The sequence below is a fragment of the Phyllobates terribilis genome, unplaced genomic scaffold, assembly GCF_046119375.1.
Source record: "Phyllobates terribilis strain yellow unplaced genomic scaffold, ASM4611937v1 Scaffold_47__1_contigs__length_9908305, whole genome shotgun sequence".
NCBI lineage: Eukaryota > Metazoa > Chordata > Amphibia > Anura > Dendrobatidae > Phyllobates > Phyllobates terribilis.
Window position 1 is genome coordinate 383,695 of NW_027362807.1, and position 12,007 is coordinate 395,701.

Consider the following 12,007-nt stretch of genomic DNA (forward strand, 5'->3'; position numbering starts at 1 on the left):
ACTGCACCTCGAAGAAAATGGTTTCTCATCATCATTCGGTTTGTACTACGATCTTCAATTGCAGGCATACACAGCTGATTTGCGAGATCTTTCAGGAACTTTCTTCGTTGATCCTTTGTCCTGAAGCTTGGATTGTGTTCTCTGTAGATGATGTAGGATGCCAACCCAGTGACGTCAATCATATTGTAGAAAAATGCCAGAGGCCAACGTAATGTTCGTCGTTTCACAGTGTACTCTCCCAACATTTTATCCATAACATCAACTCCGCCTTTTGTTTTGTTGTAGTATTTTATTATCTCTGGTTTGGCTGCTAGTGTCTCTTCAACTTCTCCCGTCATGTGCATAGATGATAGAAGCACGACTGATTTGTTCTTCTTTGGTACATATGAACAGACTGTTGCATCATGATTGTAGGCAAAATTTGTCGAGTTTACAGGCCTTTCTTTGGCAGGCTGCATGTTGCTAGGTAGGAACCTTTTATTTTTTTCTCACTGTACCAACTAGTGTCATGTTCCAGGAGTTCAATACCTTAGCTAGTTCCATGGTTGTAAAGAAGTTATTGGTGGTGACATTTCTTCAAGAGCCTTTATACGAGCTCACTAGGTCCAATACTGTTCGTTCACCAATGTTTACTTGTCGAGGACCATCAGTTGGTTTCCCAGTGTAGAGCTGACCTTGTAATGGGTAGGCGTTTGACGAGTCACAAGCCCATAAAATCTTTATATCATATTTAGCTGGTTTTGAAGGTAATTGCTCGTCGTCGGTGATACAATTATATGGCTTGTAGGCTCTTTCCAGATTTCTGTTCAGCATTATCCAGATGTCCCGTATTGGTGCAGCTTTATCTGTTTGCACACGTTCTGCACGTGTATTTTCGTTGTCAAATCTCATAAATCTGAGTATCACCTTGAAGCGGTCACGAGACATGGCTGCACGTATAAGAGGCAGACCAGCAACATTCCACATTTCCTCCAGATTCTCTTTGTTGTCTCTGTGCACACCAGCAGCAATCAGTCTGCCCAAAAATGCATGGAGTTCAGTTTCAGTAAATTGCTTGAATGTTTTTTGTGGTGGCCGTTCAGAAGAATCAGGAAAACGTTGTACCAGTTCGTTGTTGTAAGCATCACAAACTCTCTTGGCCTTTCGATTCGTTTCTCGTAATATGATGTCACACATCTCGGGAGTCATGATTGACTTGAATAGCTCTTTTGCTGTATACAGGTTGCTGATTGCTGCAGGGCCACCTCTTTGTCGTAGGACATTACGAGATTTTGTTTGTGCATTTGGCAGTGGATCACTACACCACTGAGTTTTATCCTTAGCAGTCCAAATGTCGCCTGCACTTTGAGGCACAGACTCATCCTCAACACTTTCGTCTGAGTCATATTCTTTTTCCTGCTCTATGACCATTTCTTGTTCAATGTCTGAATCTTCTTCAGTAACATCCACTTGTGGTACATAGTTTTCATCATCAGATGCAACATATGGTTCTTCCTCATGCTCAGAATCAGATTCTTCTAGCATTCGCATTATTTCATCAGACGTAAATCTGTAAATATGAAAAAATGAAAAATAAATAATTTTCCGAAATACTTCACAATACTACATTATTGGCTTTTCACAAAATGATACTAACCTGCAAACACGTTTTCTTGGATTATGGCGGAAACTAGATCCAGCATCACTATCACTCATGATGACTTGGTAGATGAATTTTGGCTTTGTAATTTAGTTCAGTAACACGTGGCAAGTAGAATGAAACTCGATTCTAAAGTGCAGATAAAAAAGTAAATTATTTCTAGTGATAATTATTTATAAATGTCATTTATATATTATGTAAACCGTATACGGTTTCAGAATTTTCATTCCATCTTCGACTGTTTTTTCGACCAATAGGAAAATTGTAACAGAGCCACCATCTTTATTTTGTGCTGAATATAAGTAAAACATCGTAAAACAATATGTAGATACTAATTATTATCCATTTTTCGTATAAAAATCATACCTATAGTGATAAGTTTCATACAAAATATATGTAAGCCAAGTCCAGGCTCAAAGACAATTTCTGACTGTTCTGTCCCCACATAAGGCGAATGAAGGTATAACTGGCTGTTAGATGCTGTGAGACTTTCCTACCTTCGTATCCAAGAAATTGAAGACTTCACAAGCCTAGAAATGTGTGTGCTCACAGCAATGAGATGAACAGCAAAATGGCTACTGAGAGGAGGGAGGCAGGAAGAGAAGTAGAAGCCACTCCCAGTTTGAATCAACTTAATTGACAGCAGCATAAGTGAGCAGTAACAAAACTGGCCAATAGATATCAGCATAACATTTGTAGCTGAATGAACTTTAGTTTCTGAAACCAAGTAAAGGAGAAAGTCTTCCCACAGTGGAGGTATATATGAAGGTACAATTGTACCTCTGCAGCCTGTTAACGTTGTAAAATTATGCAGCCTGACGAAGGTTAAGGACAGGCAAATTCAAATTTTTAAAATTGGGAATTTTTTTATATTTTTTGCCAAATTTCAGATTTTTTTCTCAAATAAACGCAAGTGATATCGAAGAAATTTTACCACTATCATGAAGTACAACATGTCAAGAAAAAACAAATCTCAGAATCAGGGGGATCCGTTGAAGCGTTAGAGAGTTCTTACCACATAAATTGACAGTGGGCAGAATTGTAAAAATTGGCCTGGTCATTAACGTGCAAACCACCCTCGGGGGTAAAAGGGTTAACATCTGTTTCCTCTTTTTTTTATTTTCCTGTTCCACCAAAAACGGAACTTAAAACCTCAACTTGTGCAAATGTCAGACTGACAATTTATATCTGATCAACCACACTAAACAGTAAATTCAACCTAAATAAGGCCAAAACAGTTTTAAGGCACTTCCATAATTAAAGACAACCTATCATAGATGGGAAGTATACACCATTTTTTAAAAAAAAAGTGTATCAATCTTTATTAATATATTTCTTAAAAGAACAACACATTAAAAAAAAGGTTAAAAAGAGGGAACAAAAACTACTAGAATGATAACATCTTTTTGTTCACTGTCAAATCCAATTGGTGTAATATTTTTCTAAAATTTTACTTTTAATATACAGTACAGACCAAAATTTTGGACACACCTTCTCATTTAAAGATTTTTTTGTATTTTCATAGCTATCAAAATTGTACATTCACACTGAAGGCATCAAAACTATGAATTAACACATGTGGAATTATATACTTAACAAAAAAGTGTGAAACAACTGAAAATATGTCTTATGGACTGGTGGACTGGACTGGTAGTCAGGCTGGCGGACTGGACTGGTAGGAGGACCTGAGGGCTGAAGCAAAGTTTAGCACACAAAGCAACAACCTTGCACGGGCACCTCCATTTTGGAGGAGGTGCCCTATAAATGGGAGGTCTTCCGGCCATCAGCTACTCACTGAGGAAGCGGACAGGACGTCCGTGAAATGCGTATGAATGTAGTTAATTAATAAAAAATATTTCCATTAACCCTCTGATCACCAGATCATCTTTTCATACGGAGAAGCGCGGATATCTATACACCTTTCTTCTGCCATATCCACCTGTTAATGTACCGGTTTAAATTTCTTCCAAAAAAGACCATTACCATTTTACCCGGTGATAATTATCACAAGACAAAAAAGCGCTACTCATCACCCGCTATACAGTGGCTCATGTATGTAGCACTCTCTGAGAACATTGTCATTCGGCATGCTTTGAGAGGTGGCGAAAAACAAGTCGGGAAATATTTTCTAGACGGGTACACCTATGTTAACAAGCAACACGTAGCATTTGAATTTCAGGGTTTTTTTTACCACGGCTGCCCCATGTGTTATAATGACACAAATAAGGTAACAAATACTTCCTATGGGCTGTTATATTCTGCATTTTTAGCTAAAAAGCGTTACTTACAGTGCTGCGGGTACACAGTAAGAGTGATGTGGGAGCATGACTGGAATGAAATGGTTGAAAAAGATTCTAACCTTCAAACATTTCTTCTCCAATTGGAATTCCCAACACCTTTAGACCCACGAGATGCTCTTTATGGCGGCCGAACCAACGGCACTAAACTCTATCACCGCTTGGAGGATGGAGAGACATTGCATTACTATGATTTCAGCAGTCTGTATCCCTTTGTAAACAAAACTAAAACATACCCTGTAGGTCACTCAGATATCCTCTATGACAATTTCGGCTTCATTAAAAAATACTTTGGTATTGCTAAAGTCAAGGTCTACCAGCCAAGAAATTTGTTTTTCCCTGTGCTGCCTGTAAAACTCAACAAAAAATTAATGTTTCCCCTTTGCTACACATCTGCTGTAAGTTTGCAGACCGAGGTTTGCACTCATAGTGATGAAGAACGCGCCCTGACCGGTACATGGTGCACTATAGAACTTGAGATGGCTGTAGAAAAGGGGTACAGGATTGCTCACATCTATGAAATATGGCATTTTCCTAACACAACTGATGATCTGTTTGCGCTCTACATTAAATTACATCTTTGTGATAAGCAGGAGGCCTCAGGTTATCCTAGCTGGTGCACTGATGTAGTCAAGAAAAAAGCAGTACATTGACGCCTTTCTTGAAAAAGAAGGTGTACAATTACGGCCTGAAAATATAGGTGTGAATCCGGCTAAGAGAAGAATCTCTAAACTTTTCTTAAATTCTTTATGGGGAAAGTTTGGTCTGCGATCTAATTTATCATGTACCAGCATTGTTAGTGACCCCGATAAGCTTTTTAAGTATGTGTTTCTACCTTACTACGACATTTCAATGTTACATTACATTGATGATGAAACTGCGACCATTAACTGGAAATATGCAAAAGGCCATCACACCGTCAACAAAAACACAAACATTTTTATAGCGTGTTTTACAACCGCGTATGCCCGGCTAGAGCTCTATTCTCTGCTGGACCAGCTGCAGGAGAGGTGTCTTTATAACGACACAGATTCAGTTATTTTTGTGCAGAGGGAAGGTGAGTGGCAGCCGACTTTAGGCGATTACCTGGGGGAACTGACCAGTGATATACTCGATGACACTCACATCACAGAGTTTGTATCTGCGGGTCCCAAAACTTACGGATACAAACTCAACACTGGTAAAACAGTCTTAAAAGTTAAGGGCATAACACTAAATGTCGGAAACACTCAATCTATTAATTTTAGCAGTCTGAAAGATTTAGTTCTGGACTACCCGCGTAATTCTGACACAGAAATACAGAAGCGTATTGTCGTAGAACAGCCAGGCATTGTGAGAAATAAAAAGTACTGGTACATTGAAACAAGGCCATTGCGCAAAACACAAGAGTGCGTTTACACAAAGCGGCGCCTATTAGACGATTTCACCACCCTGCCATTTGGCTATTAGTTGGGGATTGTGATGGATCCACGGCTACAACACCCATTCTCCTGCATTCTAGCAGGCCCGTCTAATTCTGGAAAGAGCCATTTTGTAAAACAGCTGTTACATAATATTGAAACTCATTTTTCTCACAAACCCGATAGTATTGTTTGGTTTTATTCGTGCTGGCAAAAACTATATGATGAAATCTCTCTCTCTTTTCCCCACATTAGATTTGTAGAGGGTCTGCCACATACATTTGTCGATGATGGTTTATTCCCTCCTGACAAGGTAAATTTGACTATTGTTGATGATCTCATGGAGAGCACTAGCGAAAACTGTGAGATAGAAAAAGCATTTACCAAGTATGAACACCACAGAAATCTCAGCATTTTCTACCTGATACAAGACATGTTTTGTCAGGGTAAGAAAAACCGCACAATAACTTTAAACACAAAGTACATGGTGCTTTTTAATAATAATAATAATAATAATAATAATTATAATAATAATTTTTATTTATATAGCGCCAACATATTCCGCAGCGCTTCACAATTAAGCGGGGACATGTACAGACAATAAATTCAATACAAGGTGAGACAGTTAAAACAGTTACATCAGGAGTGAGGTCCCTCCTCGCAAGCTTACAATCTACAAGGAAAAGGGGGGACACAATAGGTGAAAAGTGCTTGTTCTTTCAGATCTGGCAATTATAGTAAATCAGGATTTTCATATATAGCTGCATGATCAGGTCATCAACCCATATGTTTAAGTGCAATAATCAAGTATCGAGTGCAGTTATCGTGTGCATGGAGGGTGTAGAGACAGAAACAGTTGGGAGCAGATTCTGAATAGTATTTAGGAGGGAACAGGGAAGTTAATTTACTGGGTATTTGAGGTGGTAGGCCTGTTTAAATAGATGGTTTTTTAAAGCGTGCTTGAAGATATGGGGGCTAGGCATCAATCGGATCACCTGGGGTAGAGCATTCCAGAGAATTGGCGCAGCACGAGAGAAGTCTTGGAGACGGATGTGCGAGGTTCAGATTATGGAGGATGTTAGTCTTAGGTCGTTTGTGGAATGGAGGGCACGTGTAGGACGATAGACTGAGATGAGAGAGGAGATATAAGGTGGTGCAGAACTGTGGAGAGCTTTGTGGGTGAGAGCAATGAGTTTATATTGGATCCTGTAGCAAATGGGTAACGAGTGTAATGACTGGCACAAGGTGGAGGCATCGGTGAAGCGGATGGACAGAAATATGACCCTGGCTGCCGCATTCAGAACGGATTGGAGAGGTGAAATTTTGGTAAGAGGGAGTCCGATCAGAAGAGAGTTGCAGTAGTCCAGACAAGAGTGAATAAGAGCGACAGTCAGAGTTTTAGCAGTTTCAAAGGTGAGAAAAGATCGGATTATGGAGATGTTTTTAAAATGTAGGTGACAAGAGCAAGTGAGTGATCGGATATAGGGAGTAAAGGAAAGGTTAGTGTCGAAAATGACCCCAAGGCAGCGGGCGTGCTGCTTGGGAGTTATGGTTGAGCCCTCCAAGGTAATTTCGATGTTAGGTTAGTAGAGGGGGGAAACACAAGAAGTTCAGTTTTGGAGAGATTCAGTTTAAGATAGAGGGAGGACATGATGTTAGAGACAGCAGACAAACAATCCTTGGTATTTTGTATTAGGGTAGGGGTGATGTCAGGGGAAGAAGTGTATAATTGGGTGTCATCAGCATAGAGATGATACTGGAACCCAAATCTGCTGATAGTTTGTCCAATAGGGGCAGTGTATAGAGAGAAGAGAAGGGGGCCTAGGACTGAGCCCTGCGGAACTCCGATAGTAAGGGGACGAGGAGAGGAAGAGGAGCCAGTAAAAGATACAGTGAAGGAGCGGTCAGAGAGGTAGGAGGAGAACCAGGAGAGAACGATTTCCTTGAGGCCTATAGAGCAGAGCATAGTGAGGAGGAGCTGGTGATCCACAGTGTCAAATGCTACAGAGAGATCCAGGAGAATCAGCAGGGAGCAGTGACCTTTGGATTTAGCTGTTAGTAGATCATTAGAAACTTTAGTGAGGGCAGTTTCAGTGGAGTGTAAAGAGCGGAAATCAGATTGTAGAGGAGAGAGTTATCTGAGAGATAGCGGATTAGACGGGAGTGGACCAGGCGTTACAGGAGTTTAGAGATAAAAGGAAGATTAGAGACAAGTCTGTAGTTAGCAGTGCAGTTCTGGTCCAGGGATGTTTTTTTCAATAAAGGGGTTATGATGGCATGTTTAAATGAAAAGGGAAAGATACCTGAAGAAAGAGAGAGGTTAAATATTTTAGTCAGGTGAGCGGTGACCACCGGTGAGAGAGACTGCAGGAGATGTGAAGGAATGGGGTCACTGTTGCAGGTTATAGGCTGAGAAGAAGCGAGGAGCTGGGTAACTTCTTCTTCTGTAACAGGCTCAAAGATGGCAAGTGAGCTTGAAGTGCAGCAGGGAAGGGGATCCAGGCACTGAGCAACTGCAAAAACGCCGCGGAAACGCATGAAATACGCATCGTGTGAACTCAGCCTCAGTGAAGGTAGCAATGTATCTACACCCCGGACGCTATCCACACCAACCCGCGCTATTCAATCTTTACACTCTCCATCATTAGGTATCGCACAAGGAACTTTGCTGCCTAAAAAAAGGTCTTTACCATTACTACAATCCATGTGGCTCACGATGTAAGTGATGTATTGGATAAATGATCTGACTGAATTGTAACACTCTATATTAATCTGCAAGAAATGTAATGATGTATATTATTATTATTACATGCAGTTTGGTACATGTGAATGTAACACTTTTTATATTATTTTGTAAGAATTGTAATGATGTATATTAATTGTACTTGTGATACTTTTTATACTATTCTGTAAGGATTTTTATATTATTGAAATGTCTTTGAGATGTATTTATTTTTAGAACAATAAAATCTTTTAATACTTTTACTGTGTCTTTGCTTTTTACATCCATATAAAACACACACTTTATATACTTGGCGGTAGTTGTAACTTGGCCATATAGTTAATATGCCCAAGCAATAAGATCCACACTATCAAATTAACAGTATGGGGATATAAAACTCATATAAAATGAGAATAAAATGTTGAGGCTATAAAACTCATATAAAATGAGAATGCTGAAGATACAACACAGGACCTGATAGGGGATGTGGAGGAGGGGTGCGGCTACACACTTTGATACACTTTAATAGGAGGCGTGGCACCTGTCAAATTGAGTTTGACGATACATAGGACTGCTACACTACTCACGTGGCTCCGCTCCGTACCCCTCGTACACGTGCGGCTCCGCTCCGTACACCTCGTACACGCGCGGCTCCGCTCCGTACGCCTCGTACACGCGCGGCTCCGCTCCATACGCCTCATACACGCGCGGCTCCGCTCCGTACGCCTCGTACACGCGCGGCTCCGCTCCGTACGCCTCGTACACGCGCGGCTCCGCTCCATACGCCACGTACACGCGCGGCTCCGCTCCGTACGCCTCGTACACGCGCGGCTCCGCTCTGTACGCCTCGTACACGCGCGGCTCCGCTCCATACATCTCGTACACGCGCGGCTCCGCTCCGTACACATCGTACACGCGCGGCGCGGCTCCGTACACCTCGTACACGCGCGGCTCCGTACACCTCGTACACGCGCGGCTCCGTACACCTCAAACATACGCGGCTCCGCTCCGCAGACCTCGTACACATGTGGCTCTGCTCCGTAGACCTCGTACACATGTGGCTCTGCTCCGTAGACCTCGTACACACGCGGCTCCGCTCCATACACCTCGTACACGCGCGGCTCCGCTCCGTACACCTCGTACACGCGCGGCTGTGCTCCATACACTTCGTACACGCGCGGCTCTGCTCCGTACACTTCGTACACGCGCGGCTCTGCTCCGTACACCTCGTACACGTGCGGCTCCGCTCCGTACACGCGCGGCACCGCTCCGTATGCCTCGTACACGCGCGGCACCGCTCCGTACGCCACGTACACGCGCGGCTCCGCTCCATATGGCTCATACACGCGCGGCTCCGCTCCATACACCTCGTACACGCGTGGCTCCGCTCCGTACACCTCGTACACGCGCGGCTCCGCTCCGTACACCTCGTACACTTCGTACACGCGCGGCTCTGCTCCGTACACCTCGTACACACACGGCTCTGCTACATCCACACTGTAAACCCCTCCTGACCCCACACATAAACTTCAGCTCACCGTACACCTCGTACATACACGGCTCTGCTCCGTATACCTCATACACGCGCGGCTCTGCTCCGTACACCTCGTACACGCGTTGCTCCGCTCCGTACACCTCGTACACACGCGGCTCTGCTCCGTACGCCTCGTACACACGCGGCTCTGCTCCGTACACCTCGTACACGCGTTGCTCCGCTCCGTACACCTCGTACACACGCGGCTCCGCTCCGTACGCCTCGTACACACGCGGCTCTGCTCCGTACGCCTCATACACGCGCGGCTCCGCTCCGTACACCTCGTACACGCGCGGCTCCGCTCCGTACGCCTCGTACACACGCGGCTCTGCTCCGTACACCTCGTACACGCGTTGCTCCGCTCCGTACACCTCGTACACGCGTTGCTCCGCTCCGTACACCTCGTACACACGCGGCTCTGCTCCGTACGCCTCGTACACACGCGGCTCTGCTCCGTACGCCTCATACACACGCGGCTCTGCTCCGTACGCCTCATACACACGCGGCTCTGCTCCGTACGCCTCGTACACACGCGGCTCCGCTCCGTACGCCTCGTACACGCGCGGCTCCGCTCCGTACGCCTCGTACACACGCGGCTCCGCTCCGTACGCCTCGTACACACGCGGCTCTGCTCCGTACGCCTCGTACACACGCGGCTCCGCTCCGTACGCCTCGTACACACGCGGCTCCGCTCCGTACGCCTCGTACACACGCGGCTCTGCTCCGTACGCCTCGTACACACGCGGCTCCGCTCCGTACGCCTCGTACACGCGCGGCTCTGCTCCGTACGCCTCGTACACGCGCGGCTCTGCTCCGTACGCCTCGTACACACGCGGCTCTGCTCCGTACACCTCGTACACACGCGGCTCTACTCCGTACACCTCGTACACACGCGGCTCCGCTCCGTACACCTCGTACACACGCGGCTCTGCTCCGTAAACCTCGTACACGCGCGGCTCTGCTCCGTACGCCTCGTACACACACGGCTCCGCTCCGTACACACGCGGCTCTGCTCCGTACACCTCGTACACGCGCGGCTCCGCTCCGTACGCCTCGTACACGCGCGGCTCCGCTCCGTACGCCTCGTACACGCGCGGCTCCGCTCCGTACGCCTCGTACACGCGCGGCTCCGCTCCGTACGCCTCGTACACGCGCGGCTCCGCTCCGTACGCCTCGTACACGCGCGGCTCCGCTCCGTACGCCTCGTACACGCGCGGCTCCGCTCCGTACGCCTCGTACACGCGCGGCTCCGCTCCGTACGCCTCGTACACACGCGGCTCCGCTCCGTACGCCTCGTACACACGCGGCTCCGCTCCGTACGCCTCGTACACACGCGGCTCCGCTCCGTACGCCTCGTACACACGCGGCTCCGCTCCGTACGCCTCGTACACACGCGGCTCCGCTCCGTACGCCTCGTACACACGCGGCTCCGCTCCGTACGCCTCGTACACACGCGGCTCCGCTCCGTACGCCTCGTACACACGCGGCTCCGCTCCGTACGCCTCGTACACACGCGGCTCCGCTCCGTACGCCTCGTACACACGCGGCTCCGCTCCGTACACCTCGTACACACGCGGCTCCGCTCCGTACACCTCGTACACACGCGGCTCCGCTCCGTACACCTCGTACACACGCGGCTCCGCTCCGTACACCTCGTACACACGCGGCTCCGCTCCGTACACCTCGTACACACGCGGCTCCGCTCCGTACACCTCGTACACACGCGGCTCCGCTCCGTACACCTCGTACACACGCGGCTCCGCTCCGTACACCTCGTACACACGCGGCTCTGCCCCGTACACCTCGTACACACGCGGCTCTGCTCCGTACACCTCGTACACACGCGGCTCTGCTCCGTACACCTCGTACACACGCGGCTCTGCTCCGTACACCTCGTACACACGCGGCTCTGCTCCGTACACCTCGTACACACGTGGCTCTGCTCCGTACACCTCGTACACACGCGGCTCTGCTCCGTACACCTCGTACACACGCGGCTCTGCTCCGTACACCTCGTACACACGCGGCTCTGCTCCGTACACCTCGTACACACGCGGCTCCGCTCCGTACACCTCGTACACACGCGGCTCCGCTCCGTACACCTCGTACACACGCGGCTCTGCTCCGTACACCTCGTACACACACGGCTCTGCTCCGTACACCTCGTACACACGCGGCTCTGCTCCGTACACCTCGTACACACGCGGCTCTGCTCCGTACACCTCGTACACACACGGCTCCGCTCCGTACACCTCGTACACACGCGGCTCTGCTCCGTACACCTCGTACACACGCGGCTCTGCTCCGTACACCTCGTACACACACGGCTCTGCTCCGTACACCTCGTACACACGCGGCTCCGCTCCGTACACCTCGTACACACGCGGCTCCGCTCCGTACACCTCGTACACACGG

At 47.3% G+C, this 12,007-nt stretch overlaps 1 long non-coding RNA gene across 1 annotated transcript; it reads right to left on the reverse strand.

Moving 5' to 3' along the window:
• Positions 1 to 1,396: 1,396 nt before the first annotated feature.
• On the reverse strand, positions 1,397 to 8,853 carry LOC141191573 (uncharacterized). Its single transcript, XR_012265436.1, has 3 exons — positions 8,646 to 8,853; positions 1,637 to 1,768; positions 1,397 to 1,549 (listed from the first exon to the last, which is right to left on the reverse strand). It is a non-coding gene; the product is annotated as an uncharacterized lncRNA (long non-coding RNA).
• Positions 8,854 to 12,007: the final 3,154 nt, after the last annotated feature.